An 18,461-nucleotide genomic window follows, 5' to 3' on the forward strand; every position below is an offset into this window, starting at 1 on the left:
GCCTAACGTCTATTGTGGGAAAGTTACTCGAATCTATAATTGCAAATAAAATTCGTGTTCATCTTGAAAACATAAATTAATAATTAAGTCGCAACATGGTTTTATAAATGGCCGTTCATGTTTAACAAATTTGTTATCTTTTTATTCTAGCATAGTTGAGGCAGTTGATAGTGGTAAGGATCGTGATGTTGTGTACCTTGACTTAGTGCCACATGAAAGACTGATTAAAAAGATAGAGGCTCATGGTATTGGGGGTGCTATAATAAGCTGGATTAGGGCATGGCTATACCAAAGGGAACAGTATAAATGGAGTCAAATCAGAGTGGGAAAATGTTGTAAGTGGAGTGCCTCAAGGCTCTGTCCTGGGACCTCTTTTGTTTATAATATATATAAATGATTTAGATTCAGGTTTCAGTAGCAACATTTGCAAATTTGCCGTTGATACGAAAATCGGTAGGGAAATTAATTCGGAAGGGGACTCACTATCACTTCAAGTTGATCTAGATAGGGTTTTGAAATGGTCAAAGGATTGGCAAATGCAGTTTAATGCTGATAAATGTAAAGTTCTGAGGCTAGGTAATGATGATAGAGTTACAAGATATGAGCTAGATGGTGTTGAGATTGCGAAAGGTGTCTGGGAGTTATGATTAATAAGAATTTAAAACAAAAGGATCAATGCAAGAATGTTCGTAATAAGGCAAATCGGACACTCTGATTTATTAATCACAGCGTTAGTAACAAGACACCTGGTGTTGTTCTTCAACTATATCTTGCTCTTGTTAGGCCCCATTTAGATTATGCAGTTCAGTTTTGGTCGCCGCACTATAGAATGGATATAAATTCACTTGAACGTGTCCAGCATAGGATGACTAAGTTAATTCCCCAAATTAGAAATCTTTCATATGAAGAAAGATTAACAAAGCTTAAGTTGCATTCACTGGAAAGGCGAAGAGTTAGGGGTGACATGATAGAGGTTTACAAGTTTTTTTATATTTTTTTATTTTTACATGCAAAGCATGCAATTTAAATACAATAAAAATACAATAAACAGAAAGGAAAACAATAGACCACCGGCCAGAAGGGCCGACAGCAGAGCACAACAAAACACATACACAAGAAAAACATGAAAAATACATCATACATCAAAGCACAAAACAGAACACAATGGCAAACTAGCAATTACAGTAACAACACAAAACAACACCTCCAGAAAAACAAAACATACATCTACAGGCATAGCATGAAACATAACAGGACAAACACAATACTGTCCAAACAAAACAAAGAACAAACACGTACAACACGTAAAGCAATATAAAAACAATACATTAATAAAAAACACACACCAAGCCATCCGCCCCGTAAACAAAAGGCGAGACCAAAATAAACAACAACAATAAACAAGCAAACCACGCACACCTGAAAACAAAACAGGCACAAACACAACAACATACATGCACTGGCCTGAAGGACCGAGAATGAAACAACAAAGTACATCAAGAAACAGAACAAGACACTTCAGCACAAAACAAATCAATACACATCCATACAAAGACACTAAACACCGGCCTTAAGGGCCGACAACAAAAACAGATGAAAAATACAACAAAACAACGATCAAGAGAACAAACATAACACCAGCCTGAAGGGCGCACAATAGGTACAACACAGTTCAAACAAACCACAGGTCCAAGCACACACTAAACACACAGCAAGCACGCAGACTACGAAAAGATCTCATACTTGTCCGGCCACTCTTCCGCCGGGAATCGAATGCAATACGCCTCCCAAAGTAACATAAGGTCCTCCGAAGCAGGGTCATTTTGGAGCGTACGAGGATCAGGCATTAACTCTGGCACACCTGCAATAAAACACCGAGCCCGACGAATCCAGATGGTAGAAGGGCACCACGGAACAGGACGCACACGGTCATCAATGTCAAAACGCAACGGATGGTCAGCATCATTTGCCACTCCGGAGGCCAAGATGAGAGGGAGAGGCTCCTTCCCATGAGGCCGGGCAATGGGCAGCGCACTGGGAGCCTCCTCGGCTGCCTCACTGGGCCCCTCGTCAACCACCGAACTTTGTACCTGCTGGGACCCCCCACGCTTGGCAACCTTCTTCAGCACCAGCTTCATGCCTCGGCTCGCACCAGGACCCACACCATCCACGTCTGTAGGAGCAACCACCTCCCACTGCGTAGAACCTTCTGCCGGAGAAAGAACAGGATGTAAATCAGACGCACAACCATCGTCAACAGCAGACACATGGACATCAGACACCACCAGCGTCGTAGAGCACGAAGCACCCGGAATCGCCACACCATCCCCCGAAGCTCCACCCGCGTCGTAGTCCTCCACATCAGCCCAAGCAGTAGAAGAGCGCCTAGAACGCTTGGGCACTGGCCGCACATCCTCACAGCCGGAGGTGGACCCAGAACCACGGGCTTCACGAACCGGGCGAACCAACGCCCGTCGCAGCACCAACCACATGGGGAATCGGGCCGCACACAACAGGACGCTCCGCAGCCCCCCCCCCAACACCCAACACAGCCGCAACACCTGGCGAGGGTGCAGGACCAGGCGCAGCAGCAGGAGTCGAGGAAGACGCAGACGCACTCGGCTGAGGGACAACAAGCACCGGGGGCATGTCCGGTGACGCAGGGGGGGGGGCCGCAGCAGCAGCGACTGGGACCTGCCCCTCCTCATCCCCGGAATCCACGCCCTGAGGGAGCGGCGGAAAATCCTCTTCCCGGAATAAGTTAACAGGTGCAGCAGGGACCTCAGAGCACCCGGCAGCCTGATGCCCTAACTGGCCACACCAGAAACACGTACGGGGCTGCCGGGCATAGTACACCCGAACGTAGTAACCCAGCAGCCGGACAGAAGATGGGATATCCGACCGCAGGCGCATACCTAAGGTACGGACGTTCGTCTGCTTCCCAGCATACTTCCCCGAGGAAAGCTTGTTCACCCGCACACTGATGACAGCACCATACCTCCCGAAGAAACGCCGGAGAAGGTCTTCAGGGAACTCCAGGGGCGCACCGTGCACACTGACATGTCAGGGCACCATTTCGGTCCGAGATCGTAACTGAGCCGGCGCCATCCGGCAACCGCAACGAACGCCCTTCGTTCCGCTGGAGGAAGTCCCGATACTCCACCTCCCCCACGAACTTGACAATCTCTCGGTGGGCCGTAACAAGCTCAACTCCATACACAGCTTCCACCGGGACATGAAGCATGTCACACGTAACTAACTCGGTGGCCGGATAGCCAGCCTTACATGAGAACTCCAGGCCCACGGAATTTACCCGCAAAACAGGAGGAATTGCCAGGCTCCCCATGTCAAAACGCCCACGTCAGCACGCAGCCAGGCAGGCAACACTGGTCAGGGAGGGTAAGAGACCCCCAAACCCCCTGCCGGCGAAAACTGCAACCTCCCCAAACTGCCGGAGTGGTCAGACGACACGTCTTCACCCTACGGCTGCTCAGGTGGAACCTAGATGTTTACAAGTGGATGAATGGACATAAAGGAAATATTAATAGGGGTATTAAAAGTTTCAACACAAGACAGAACACGAAACAATGGGAATAAATTGGATAAGTTTTGATTTAGTTAAGACTTGGGTAAATACTGGTTCAGTAACAGTTGTTGATTTGTGGAACCAATTGCCGCGTAACGTGGAGGAGGTGGTGTCCCTCGATTGTGTCAAGCGTGGGTTGGACACGAGAGATTGGGTGGTTATAAATAGGAGCCGCCTCGTATGGGCCAATAGGCCTTCTGCCTATTTGCATTTGTTCTTATGTTATGTAAAAAAATAGTTAGAGTACCGAAGTCTTAAGAGTGTTTGTAATGTTAATAGGCAAGGCCCAAGTAAACATTGGTTCAGTAACAGGGTTGTTGATATGGGGAACCAATTACCGCGAAACATTATAAAAACATAACTTAAGAATAAAGGTAACTGCGCAGCAGTTACCTAAAGACCTGCTAACATTTTATCATCAATTTTACTGTTAATTTATCAATTTTTTCTATTAAAGGATTTGCCCGAAACTATGCGTGCTAGTGGCTTTACTAGAACGTTAATTCAACTTATTTTCTTATTCTGTTAACCCCCAATATAACGTGTATATAAATAAACGAACTTTGGGTATATTACACTAACAGTGGAAGTCTAAGAAAACGAATCTAGTGCCCTTGTCTGTATAGAAAAATATATTTAACTTACCGAAACGTTGATGAATGTCGAAAAAGTAGAGAACCATTAGCCGAATATCAAAAAAATGGATTTAAACCATTTCACAGACGAAAAGGGGTGGAGTAGCCATTTATGTTGGGGACAATTTGAAATGTAGTCTCAGTGGGAATCAAAACCGAGCTACACAAACTATTTGGAAAAAATTAAATTTTAAAGCATATAATCCTATAATAGGAGTTATATATTAGGATGACAGACACTTTTTTTGACATAGCTCGGCCTCTTGATATAGCTCGAGTGCATAGGGGAGTTGTGTAAAACCCTTGTTTGTGTCGGACTGCAGGATCCAATAAGTTTAGAAGTTAATCAAGTTATTATTTGGAAATATTTCCCCATTGCAAGTAAAATGATAGTTATAAATGAATGTCTTTATCACTTACTACCCGATTTTATTGTATAAACATTATTGCACAATTAGAAAAAAAGAGATTTCTGGTTTATATACAATAAAGTTAATGATAAAATACAATTTGTTTAACATGAAGATAAAATTTTTGTAACATGTTTATAAAAAATACTTTAGAGACAAATTCAGTCTTAGTACTTGTCATCGAACTAACAATGCGTTACTTTAAAAACAAATTAATTATAATTTACATATAATTTATAATTAGAAGCTTTGTCGTCATCTTGGTCATCTTTGTTTCAATTATTTCATTCTCCTAGGAGGAATCAACAAGCTTTTTAGTCGTAGATTGCGTCTTTGTCTAGATTGTGTTTTAGTTTCAGTCATCCGAGCCTCAATATAGGAACAGGGAAATAGTTTTATCCAAGGGATGCTGGGCATTATCCAAGAGTTTGTTTGACATTTACGTTCGTAGATGCGACAGCTTCGGAGTATACACCTTTAAACCCACCCTTGGGATACTGACATTTTTTCGGCGGTGTATCTCTTGCAAAGTTTATCAGATCTTTTACGATTTCTTTATGTTGCGAGAGAACACAGTCTCTTAAAAGAGTTCAGCAGGTAATTCATTCTGGGTAGTTCATCTACGCTTAAATAAGGTGACGTCGGGAGTTGAAACTGTAGTTCTGCAATCTTTGACCTTGTCCAGGTCAACTAGCTCCCCCCACCAGATCAAACAACTTCGGTGACTTTAGAACGTTCACATAGAAGACACTTTCGTAGAAATTTCTCAGTCCATCTAACACTACTTGCAGGTTCTGTACTTTCCCGAGGAGAGAAGGAACACGTTAATATGGATACAGTGCACGAATAATAATATATAAGAATCATATGAAGAATGACAGCCTGAATTACAATCTCTAGAAAGGCGAAGGAATACATAAAAAAAAAAAACGTGAATAGGGTTCGAACTTACCTCCGGGATGATCCCAGACGCGCCTTATGCGACAACATGGTAAAAATATTGCAACTTCGGGTGCAACTGCCCTTAAAAGCCTCCCGCAGTTTCTACAGAGAGAAGGCGCGTCTGGGATCCCGAACGTAGGTTCGAACCCTCATAACGGATCTTATGGATTTGTTCATTTGATGCATCACGTTATTGTGATTGTGTAGAGAGAATAGTAGTTCGGTAACATTGTTGAAATTGTGCAGAGCTAATTACTGCATTACAATACAAGGAGTACCTTTATTGTTTGAAGCGTAGGTTAAACATTTGTGAATGAGATTGGGTGGGTGTGAACAAGAGCCGTCTCGTATGGGCCAATAGGCTTTCTGCAATTACTTTTATTCTTATGTTCTTAACGTTTCTGATAGGGTTAATAGATGCAATGAACTTAAATTTTTGATCGATTGTGGTAGACATTAAGTGCTACGAAAGAGACGAGGGTTAATCGAATATTTTTGAAAATTTTAAACCTTCATTTGTGGAGGATTAGTTTGCATTTATTGATCAATTTAAGAGGTAAGAGGTTGTTGTACTTACCATGAACTGTTCAATCAATTGACGAATGATGTACGCAACAGCCTCGTCTGTCAAGAAGCTTATCTACCTCGCTCCATCTGTGAAATTATAAATAAAAATGTTAATTTATTATTTTACCTATGTATATGCAAATTCAGGATTTTTTTTTTAATCTTTAAAAATTTTACCGATACATGTATACTGTCGCTAATGTTGGTACCTTCCAAACTTCAAGTAACTATTAAGAGATATTTCTTTACTCTTAGTTCAACTGGTAGTACGTGTCGAGGGACGAGAGTTAAATCCCATTGTAGTCCCTCCATAGTTTATCGCAGATAAATCACTTGCGAGTTTTATTATGTTCAGTAATGTTATGGCCACTATGGGTCGCAACTGGGTTCTTTGATGGTGGAGGCAAAATGATAGTATCCGACCCCAAGTCGGTACTGGCCTTCAAAGAGTATTAGGTAGTGTAATAAACCTAAAAAGGTGCATGGGGGGGGGGGTGGTATTGAAGCAGAGCTAAACACTCAATATATTCCCATCACCATAAATTAACAAACTGAATTATTACTCTATTTGGAAATATATATAGGTGCCGTTCTCATATAGGAGACCGAGCACTCATGACGCGAATATAATGTAGCCTTCGTTAATGTTCGGGCTCCGCTTCCGACCTTAGTAGCCACAGTACCAGGAAATACCCGCGAGCCTACCAACATTATCACGAAGTGCCTCTCTACCCAACAACCACTCTGCAGCAGAGCGCTGGCAGAGAACCTCAGCCACGCGCTGATTAGGGCCCCACTACACTGACAACTACAGAGGTGTCGCAACCCTGGCAGAAGCCTCTAGCAACGGTCTAGCAACGGGATAGCAACGCTCCTCAACAGGCACTTTACTTTCTGTCGTCTCTCCCCTTCGCCAGTCCCGGGATATGACGAACTCTTCCACCACTACTCCACTAGTGTTAACAACACTTCTGATCGGCGGCGGCTCACTTAGTTGTCAGACGGGACTAAGTTGGGCGAGTTCAGGCTGCTCAAGGTAGACTTTCATCCACAGTACCACTGCTGCCCCACGGCACCTCTGTGGATACAGACACGTCATCAGTTCTAAGGTACGGGAGACATTAGGAAGCAACACTTACTCTTTTGGACATTGACATTTATGCTCGTAGTAACTACAGATGGCGCTGGTCTTGAATTGCCTTATCACCAGAGGTCACTCACTACCACCTCACTGGTTTCTCAAGGCAGGAATCTTGAGCCAATTACACCTACTACGCCACCCCCAATAGATGGCGTTGTCCAGGTAGAGTCCAATTCCATGGGGGTTTGAGAGCAGACTCACAGATGGTGCTGAAGTCGCTCCTCCATACGTCAACAGTGTCGTCGGGTTCGTAACAAATATATTAAAATCCAAGAACCTAACATAGTTTCTTTCACAAGCTAATAAACAAGCAGCTTAGTTTGGATAACATAATCTGTTGAACTTTTAATGACTTTGTAAACTCCCACTGACCAATTCTCCTAACTCTCTCTCATCAGTCTGGGTCGGTTGCAACATGGTCAAGCTTGTTGTTGTTGTTATTGTTATAGATTCAGCTACTCGGAACAAGTTCCAAGTAGCACGGGCTATGGTGAGCCCGTAGTGGACTTACCTGGCACAGGGGCGAGGCTGTGTGTGGGTCTGGTCGAGCTTCTTGCCTTCGCTCCAAAGAGAATCTTGTAGTTCCTTCATGTCGTGTTTCACGTTACCTGACAGGTCCAAGTTGGCGATGTGGGTAGGTTCCGTTCTGGTAGTCATTTCGGATGCCATCTGCAATGAAACTTACACGTTGTTGTTGTTTTAGATTTAGCTACTCAGAACGAAGTGTTCATGTAGCACGGGTTATGGTGAGCCCGTAATTGAGTTCGGTTATTCGCGATAACCTTGTTACTGTGATATTTGGGTCAAAGATTCAAATAGAGGTGGGGATTCCTCCGTTTTTCCAGTTTATTTCTCGCTTCTGTTTTAGTGCATTGGTTTTAGCCTTGTTTTAATAACATTACCTCTCAGCAGCATTGGTAACCAAGTCTGAGTCTGTGTATGGCTACTGTAATGTCTCTGAATATATTTTTGCCAGGCTTGAAAGAGGAGTAACTAGTGGCTTGTTTGTACCATATCGCAGTGGATCTTCCTTCCGCTACTTTGGCTCTGTGGCGACTTTTGATAGTTGAGAGTATTTTCTTCTTTATTTGCTCTTTAATCTGTGAAAAACTTGGAGGTATTTGAACATGTACAACAGGTAGAGCAGTGGCAGTTTTTGCTAGTGAGTCTGCCTTTTCATTACCATCTATGCCAATGTGACTTCGTATCCAATTTAGGGTGATTGACAGCCCTAGATTATGGGTCTCTTTTCCTATATGTTGGATTTCTGTGAATCGAAAATTATCTCTGTGCTGACTGGATAACAATGCCTGGAGCGAAGATTTACAGTCGGTATGAATGATGACATCATGTAAATTATTCTCAATTGTCGGCCTCCTTCAGGGCATATAATTCTGTTTGTATTGTTGAGTACCCACTATAAATGCTCCAGTAAGCTTTATGAATGGTAGTGTAAACTGCTGCCTCAGCAGAACCTCTTTCTTGATCAACTGATCCGTCTGTGAAGATGTGAGTCATTGTAGGTCTTGAGATGGTTTCCATTTGTTGCTCTATGACTACTTTGAGCCTCTGCGAGTCACATGCTGATTTTTTAATTGGTAATCATTCAATGATTATCTTTAGACTCGACTCTTTTCCATGGAGGAGGCTGCCAAAAGTGTTCATATGGTCTATCTTCCCTATTGTTTTTAATGGTCCATTTCAAGTCCACTTTCTCTAGAATCTTGACCAGATTATCCATCCATGTACTTGTTCTATATTGAAGGTTTTTCTGAAGCGATCTCTGTATGCGGTCTTTGATTGACAGTCTGGCGGTGGTTCCAACAAGTTCTGCTGTTATGGGGGCTATCCTTCGTTTGATCCGTAGAGATTCTCTCTATGCGTCCATATAGATGCTCCGTGGGATCGGATGCTCCCCAGCTGCCCGATACCGGGAAATAGCGGAAGGATGGGGTCCCTATAGTCTCTTCAGGCCATAGACCCTAGAAGATTTTCCATGTTTGGTGAAACTAAAATTTGAACGGTTGAATCACAAATACTTTGGTTCCTGTGGATACGACGATCTGTCGTTGTTCTGTATATTGGTGAGGTTTTATGGAAAACAAAATCGTTTGGGCACGTTTCCTTAAGCCAATGCTTCTGCTCCCCCCCCCCCCCTCTTAGTGAATACACGGGAGTCAGACGACTGTTGTGGGTTGTATTCTGGAAAATGTCAAGGCCTTGAGAAACCTTGATAAGTCAAATAGCTTTTCTTCCCCCTACAAAGAGTGACGACATTTCATGAATAAATCTCTTAGTTAACGTCTGTTTGTGAAGGTAATATTGTGACATTTTGGGTAGTGCGGAGTACTGTTATCAGTTGGCATGTATACTGAGCGATGCTTATATCTTCCGGTGTAGTATACCTTGTGGTTTACTATTTATTTGTATTATACAATGTGGTGTACTCTTTTTTGGTTATTTTATGTGGTTTACTTTTTTGGTTGGTGTACTCTTTTTTTTTGGGGTTATACCATGTGGTATACTTGTCTGCTTCATTAGAAAAGGATTGCGTTCGATTACAGTTCAGATTCCCGAAGTCAGTATAGCCTGCTTATATTGTCTAACCTTTCATATTCCGCTGATTGAACTCGGTATATGTGTGGCGTGTGGGATATGTTTGGGCGCTGTTGGCAGAAACCTCCCAATGAGTTTGACTGTTGAATTCGTCTTCCTTATATCCGGACACTGTCTTTCTTTTCTGCCATTTTTATTACTTTGTATCCGGCCTCCTGCTCCAGCACCCATTTTCATTACCTTATATCCGGCCTCATGACCCAGCACCTATTTCCATTACCTTATATCCGGCCTCATGACCCAGCACTCATCTTGCATTTCATGCAACACATTACTTGCTACGAGTGATCGTTGAATGTTATAAGTGCTTTCTTTGCGAACTTTTAGTCCGAGTGGGCCTGTCTGTGTTCTTATCTGTGCTTTTGTGCACAGCGCAATTTTTGTGCTTTGGTTTAGCAACAAAAAGGTAAATATGTTTAATGATGTGTTTCTCTGTATTTTATCTAAAAGGAGAATGTCCTGACGAGTGATTTCTGGAGCCGCCGAAGACCCATTCACTCAAGTGGGAGGAGACCAGGTGCAAGCATTGATTTTAGATACTCCTTCACTGCTTGTTCTGGCTCTCTTTGTCTCTCTCTCCCTTTTATCTTTTATATATATACAAGAGTTGTTACATTCTTTTACAGCCACTAGCACGTATAGCGTTTCGGGCAAGTCCTTAATCTTAATTTTCCCCGGAAAACGACCCGTTATATAGTTTAACAACTAGGTACTTTCAGCGCCGTGGAGAGGGGAGACCTGCTGCCTGGGTAACAGCTTGTCCCCCGAATCAACCTACCCTGGCTTTGCGCTCTGGTGAGGCCACTCCAGACCGACAACCAGAGTGCAACTCCATAGTCTCTTGAGACTGATGGATGCCAACTACTACCCATATGGAGACGAGGAGTCACAATAACGTGGCTGAAATATGTTGACCAAGCCACACACTAGAAAGTGAAGGGACGACAACGTTTCGGTCCGTCCTGGACCATTCTCACTCGGACTGTTGGTACCTATACACTACTGGATGAACAAAGGCTACAGTTAAGGATTGGCACCCAGTAAATTCTCCCCCGGCCAGGATACGAACCAAGGTCTGAGCGCTTCCGATATGCCAAGCAAGTGTGTTACCACTTCCCCATGGGGACTGCGAATCTCCACGGATCTGTTTACTCACCAATCTGGCTGGCTTTAACCACCGTCATTCGCCTGGGCAGCCGGTTATCTAGGATATGGTTCTTAACCCACCTTGTAATTGATCAGTTACAAAATACCAAAGCTATCAAATATCGTTATTAGTTAAAGCTACTAACTAAATCTCCCAATTAAAGTTACGAAACAACTCAACTGAGGTTACTAACTAGTGATATTGAAACTACATGTATATTTTAGTGCTACTACTTGAATATTGTTTTCTTGGCTGCGATTCTGCTAAAAATGAGATTCATGAGGTGATGGGACAAGTTGAATGGGGTTGTTGAGGGAGGGGGTAAATGTTCTCGATGAGGATGAGTAGGAGGGATGGGATGTGATTGTACGAAGAAGGGAGAGAGAGAGAGAGGGGGGGGGCAAAAGGGAGGGAAAGTATGATTGGGAAGGAGGAGGGTGGGGGGGTGGGGAAATGAGGGTCAGCGGCAACTTGAACAATAGCCTTTTTTTCTCTCACAATGAAAACTATTTTAATTTTAAAAAAACGTTTTCTGTAATTGTCGTCATGTTGCAGCATAGAAGCAAATGTGTTTTATATTTGTCTTAAAATATATGAATATATTTTCTTTGTTTTGTGTTATAGCTCGATAGTGTTTTTTTTGTACATTAAAAAAAAAAACTTAGTGGGTATGCCCTATATCGATAGAAATGGACGGGAGATTTAGACAATAATTACAATCGAATTAATAACATGAAGCCAACCAAATACCAATTTCATGGTTATTTCGTGTGCATTGTGCGGGGATTATTTACTGCATATAAAGTGAAGCCAGTCGATATAGTAGCTACAAGTTCTTTGCAACAGGTCCAAGAGATACATGCTCTGTATACTACAGCTGTCGGCACACATTACCTTCCTGGTACAGGCGTCCACCGCCTATGGCGTAGGCACATCGGGGAGGAGACACACTCCTAGCCCGCCTCGATCGCTTTGAGACAGGCTGCCGGTCGTCTGAGCTATCACTCCCATCAACATTTCCATCTTCCTGCACCACAACAGAACCCTATGGCGGGCACGCTTTACCCCTGAGAACCGCAGCTTCCACAACCGGGGGCCACACACGGCACGAGACAGCTCCTCGTGGACAGCCAGAGCGACAGGAGACACCGTATTCAGGGACGTAGCAGGCAGGGGCGGCTGAGACGGGAAAGCCGACGGCGTGGGCTGAGCTGCACCAACCCCCACACCACCACCCAGGCGACCTGCAGGATCCGACACTGGGGCAACAGACGGCAGGGAATCAACACACATGCCAGCACCAGGAAACGGGTCCGGGGCCGAAAACGCCGACAACAGGGTTGACCCGGCGTGCCTCACACCCCACAGCCCCGGGAGGCTGCACCTGAAAACCTAAAAATCCTCCTCGCGGTACATAATTAGAAGTGAGTTTTAAGTAGTTAAGTTATGTTATAATTGGGAAATATTTCCCATTATAAGTGTAAAAGGTTCCAGTTATATATGAATATGTATCATAAAGGGAAGAGTCACTCTTACTATCTTGGTGATTTTATTATGTAAAAATTACTGCATCCAATTGGAAAATAATATTTCTGGTATATATACAATAAAATTTATTAATGTTATTTATATTCAAATAAAGATACAATTTATATTGTATCTTATATCACTAAAAATACATGATTTTATAAATCATGTTAAATCATATATTATATGTAAATCATAAATCATATATTATATTTAATTCATAAATCATATATTATATTTAAATCATAAATCATATTATTATATCATGTTTATAAAAATCCTGAATGAAGACAAATTCAGTTCTCGTTACGTTAAAAACAAATAAATATTATTTATAATTTACATATTATTTGTAATTATGAGAAGCTCTGGCGTCGTCTTAGCTATCCTCCTTGGCTGTTTGTTTCAGTTGTTTCAGTCGTCGTCTGAGAAATCAACAAACTTTGTCGTCGTCTTAAACTTTTTCTTTCTCGTCTAAATGGTGTTTGTGTGTTTGTTTCAGGTTCATTCAACTGAGCCGCAATATACGAATAAACGGTAGTAGTATTTTCCAAGGGTGGCTGGGAATTAGCCAAGTGCCCACTTGACATGGGCATATTTGTAGATTGGGAAGCATACTTCAGGGTATACTCCTTGAACCCCACCCTTGGAATGGGGATTTTCGTTCGGCGGGGAATATTTGCAGATTTGAAAAGATCTCTTATGATTTCTCGATGTTGGGTTTGAACGGTGGGTCTCCTGTAATAAGCAAGTTCATTCTCATTCACCCACCGTCGCTTGAATAATGTGACGTGGGGTTCAAAACTGTAATTCTGTAGGCGTAGACCTTACTTGTCCAGTAGGGCAATAATCTCCCGCCGCAGTTCGAAAGGATTGTGTGACTCTTGAATCTTTAGGAAGATGACACTTGTGTCAAAATTCCCAAAGCCATCTAAGACGACGCTCAGCTTCCGTTCTTTTTTCTGAGGAAAAAGAGAGCACGTTGTTAATATCGGCGAATAGTAGTAAATATATAAGAACTATTATTTAAAGCTTAAAAACTTAAATTACATTCTCTAGAAAGGCGAAGAATGAATTAATATGAACAAATCCACAAGGACCGTGAATAACCTACGTCCGAGATGGCCCCAGACGCGCCTTATTCGACTGCGCCACGACATGGTAAAAGAAAATGGGCACTTTGAGTGTAACTGCCCTCACAAGGCTCCCACAGCATCTACACAGGGAGAAAGCACGTCTGGGATTATCCCGGACGTAGGTTCGAACCCTCATGGATTTGTTCATCTGATGCATCACGCTATTGTGATTTCTGTGCGTAATGAGATAATATTCGTTCGGTAATATGGTTGAAATTGTGCAGAACTAATTACCGCATAACATAATGCAAGTGGGGTATCTTGATTGTGTCAAGCGTAGGTTTGACACATGAATGAGATTGGGTGGATATAAACAAGAGCTGTCTCGTATGGACCATAAGGCCCATACTTTCTGTAATTACTCTCATTCTTATATTCTTAACGTTTTTAATGGGGGTGCAATGAAGCAAAATTTTGACCGATTTTGGGAGACATTAAGTGCTACGAATTGGACGAGAATTAATCGAACCGTATCCTCAATTCGAGGATTAATCGAACCGTATCCTCAACTCGAGGATTAATCGAACATCTTTCCTCAATTATGGCGGTTTAGTTTGCATTTACTGATCAATTTAACAAGTACGAGGTTGTTGTACTTACCATAAATTTCAGAATCAGTTGACTAATAATGTACGAAACATCCTGGTGAAGCTTATGTACCTTCCTCCATTTATCTGAAACTACAATATAAGAATTTTATAATTTAATATTTAACCTGCTATGTATATACACAAATTCAGAAAAAAATATTTAATTTTAAAAACAAAATGAACATAGTTTTACCAATATATGTATATTGTCGCTAATGTTGGTACCTTCCAAACTTCAAGTAACTATACAAGAAATATTTTATTAGTCATGGTTCAACTGGTAGTACGTGTCTAGGGACACGTACGCAGATAAATCACACTCTTGTGAGTTCATAATATGCAATATATAAAAATTAAAGAACCTAACGTACCTTCTTTCACCACACGGTAGCTTAGTTTGGATAACATAATCTGTTGATCTGTGAATGACTTTATAAACTCCCACTGACCAATTCTGCTAACCCTGATCTACACTACTTATGAAAGTAGTCATGAAAGTTAATGAATCTGTTGAACAAAGGCTCCGCTATTACATTAGTTAAGAACATAAGAATGAAGGTAAATGTTGAAAGCCTATTGGCCCATACAACCCAGATCCTTTTTATAACAAACCATATGGTCAGCAGGAGGAAGAAGCTAAGGGGAGAACTTACTGTTAAATAATTCTTCCATATATTTTAACCTGTTTCTCGTTAACTCCTGCTCCACCAGTTTCTTGAGGTTCTTCAACATAACATATCGATGCAAGGACGTATTTCTGAGCCTGATGGGATTTGTTTCTCGAACAGTCAGTAATAAATTACCTAGTGCTATTTTTTACAGCCATACAATGCTCCATTTACATTATCCTGTCCTGTTTTTGTCCCAATTGTATACAATTAATAAATTTTTGGGTATTCGTTGCGATTGCGCAGGCAGGTTGCGAAAGGGATCAGAGGGGATATAAGAGATGTAAAACCGAAAAATCAATACAAAAATTTTAGTAAAAAGTCAAATAGGACACTAGGATTAAATAATCGTAGCGTTAGTAATTAGAAACCTGGTGTTGTTCTTCAGCTATATATTACTACTGTTAGGCCCCCTGTAGATTATGCAGTTCAGATCGTATCAACATACTATGGAATGGATATTAATTTACTAGAACGTGTCCAGCGTAGTATGACGAAGTTAATCTCACAAATTAGAAATCTGCCATAGTAAAAAAGATTGACGAAGCTTAAATTACATTATATGGAAAGGCGAAGAATTAGGGTTGACATAATAGGGATGTACAAGTGGGCTAATGGACATAGCAAAGGGGATATTAATAGGGTAATAAAAGTATCAACATACGCAGACGAGGAGTCACAAAAACTTGGTTGAAATATGTTGACTGAACCTCACACTAGAAAGTGATGGAACGACTAAGTTCTGGTCCGTCCTGGACCAGTCACAATTCGATCAACACAAGGCTAAACATTAACAAATGAGTATAAATTTGAAAAGTTTAAATTTAGAAATGGCCTGGGTAAATGTTTGTTTGGTAACTGTGTACACAATTCGAAGGGCAAATTGCCGCATAGCATAACAGTTGAAGGATCTCTTGATTGTTTCAAGCGTAGGTTTTTATATATATGTGAATGGGGTTGGGTGGATATAAATAGGATCTTCTTCGACGGCGATGCCATCTGCTAATAGGCCATCTGCTTTTACCTTCATTCCTATGTTCATATGCATGGACATTCATATGAACATAGGAATGTTCATATGAACAAAGAGGGATATTAATAGGGTATTAAAAGTATCAACGAATAATAAAACTCAAAACAATGAATATAAACTGGATAACTATAGATATGGGAATGTTCTGGGTAAATACAGATTCGGTAACAGGACTGTCGATTTGTGGACCCTATTATCGCAAAACATAGGTGGATAATAATAGTAGTATTAAAAGTATCAACACAATACATAACACGAAACAATGAGTATAAATTGGATAAGATTAGATTTATAATAGACATGGGTAAATACTGGTTCGGTAACAGAGTTGTTGATTTGTAGAACCAATTACCGCCTACTGTGGTAAAGGTGGGGTCCATCAATTGTTTCAAGAGAGGGATGGACATATATTTGAGTGGGATTGGGTGGTTATAACTAGCAGTTGCTTTTTATGTGCCAATAGACCTTCTGCAGTCACCTTCTTATGTTCTTAACTGTTGCACCAACAGAATCTCATTCTTGCTCGAATGATCCATTTGTGAAGATGCGATTGGTTGTTTGTGTTGAGATATTTTCCATCAAGTGCATGTTGATGTGGTCTCACAATCGACTACTATAACAAAATTTATCAGAGTACGGGCTATTGCGTGCTGTAGTGGCACAGTGATATATCCATTTATTTCAGATACTATTCAAAAACTCCATGTCACCAGACTTCACCTGATATGATTTAGCTCATAAGGCGCCGAACCAATTCAGACCCTCACTTGCTTCCCCAGTACTTTCCTGGTCGTGCTGTTTGTTTACGCTCGTCCGTTGTTGTTACCATGGCAAAGACTAATCCATTTGAGAAGAGTTACTTCTCTCCCCGCAAGATTCAGATGAGAGAGCAAAATACAATTCTAAAGTTCTCCACCGCCAAAATTTCCAAACTCTGGCGCAGGACTATGTCCTTCCATCGATATGTTATGTTGAAGAATCTCAAGAAACGGGTGGAGTAGGAGTTAACAAGAAACAGGTTAGAATATATGGAAGAATTATTTAACGGTAAGTTCTCCCCTTAGCATCTTCCTCCTTCTGACCATATGGTTTGTTATAAAAAGGATCTAGGTTGTATGGGCCAATAGGCCTTCAACATTTACCTTCATTCTTATGTTCTTAACTAATGTAATAGCGGAGCCTTTATTCCACAGTTTCATTAACTTTCATGACATTTATGAAACAAAATTAATGACATTCATAAACTATTGGGTCCATTACCTCCCAGCATCACCTGTAGCCAAGTCTGCAAATGGGTGTTGCAAATTAATGCAAATATGACAATGGGATTTGTTTCTCGAACAGTCAGTAATAAATCACCTAGTGCTATATTTTGCAGGCATACCGTGCTACATTTACATTATCCTGCACTGTTTTTGTCCCAATTGTATACAATTACTAAATTTTCTGGTATTCGTTGCGACTGCGCAGGCGGGTTGCGAAAGGGATCAGGGGTATATAAGAGATATAATTAGCAAGAATTTACAACCAAAAAAATCAATACAAAAATATTAGTAAAAAGTCAAATAGGACACTAGGATTAATTAATCGTAGCCTTAGTAATAAGAAACCTGGTGTTGTTCTTCAGCTATATATTACTACTGTTAGGCCCCCTGTAGATTACGCAGTTCAGATCGTATCAACATACTATGGAATGGATTTTAATTTACTAGAACGTTTCCAGCGTAGGATGACGCAGGTAATCTCGCAAATTAGAAATCTGCCATAGTAAAAAAGATTGACGAAGCTTAAATTACATTATATGGAAAGGCAAAGAATTAGGGTTGACATGATAGGGATGTACAAGTGGGCTAATGGACATAGCAAAGGGGTTATTAATAGGGTACTAAAAGTCTCAACACATGCAGACGAGGAGACACAAAAAAAGTTTGTTGAAATATGTTGACTGAACCTCACACTAGAAAGTGACGGAACGACGAAGTTCCGGTCCGTCCTGGACCAGTCACAATTCGATCAATACAAGGCTAAACATGAACAAATGGGTATAAATTTGAAAAGTTTAAATTTAGAAATGGGTAATGGCCTGGGTAATTACCCATTGGGAAAATGGGATATGGCCTGGGTAAATGTTGGTTTGGTAACAGTGTACACAATTCGAACAGCAAATTACCGCATAGCATAACAGTTGAAGGATCTCTTGATCATTTGTTCATATGAATGGACATTCATATGAACAAAGAAGGATATAACATAAGAACATGAGAACAAAGGTAACGGCATAAGGCCTATTAGCCCATACGAGCAGCTCCTATCTATAACCACCCAATCCCACTCATATACTTGTCCAACCCGCGCTTGAAACAATCGAGGGACCCCACCTCCACCACGTTACATGGCAATTGGTTCCACAAATCAACAACCCTGTTACTGAACCAGTATTTTCCAAAGTCTTTCCTAAATCTA

General features: G+C 41.4%; 1 long non-coding RNA gene across 1 annotated transcript; it reads right to left on the reverse strand.

Annotated features, from left to right (window-relative positions):
* Positions 1-5,181: 5,181 nt before the first annotated feature.
* Positions 5,182-7,230, reverse strand: LOC138372229 (uncharacterized). The gene is made up of 3 exons (XR_011230750.1): positions 7,131-7,230; positions 6,151-6,227; positions 5,182-5,425 (listed from the first exon to the last, which is right to left on the reverse strand). It is a non-coding gene; the product is annotated as an uncharacterized lncRNA (long non-coding RNA).
* Between the last annotated feature and the right edge of the window lie 11,231 nt (positions 7,231-18,461).

The sequence above is a fragment of the Procambarus clarkii genome, chromosome 38 (assembly GCF_040958095.1).
Source record: "Procambarus clarkii isolate CNS0578487 chromosome 38, FALCON_Pclarkii_2.0, whole genome shotgun sequence".
Taxonomy (NCBI): domain Eukaryota; kingdom Metazoa; phylum Arthropoda; class Malacostraca; order Decapoda; family Cambaridae; genus Procambarus; species Procambarus clarkii.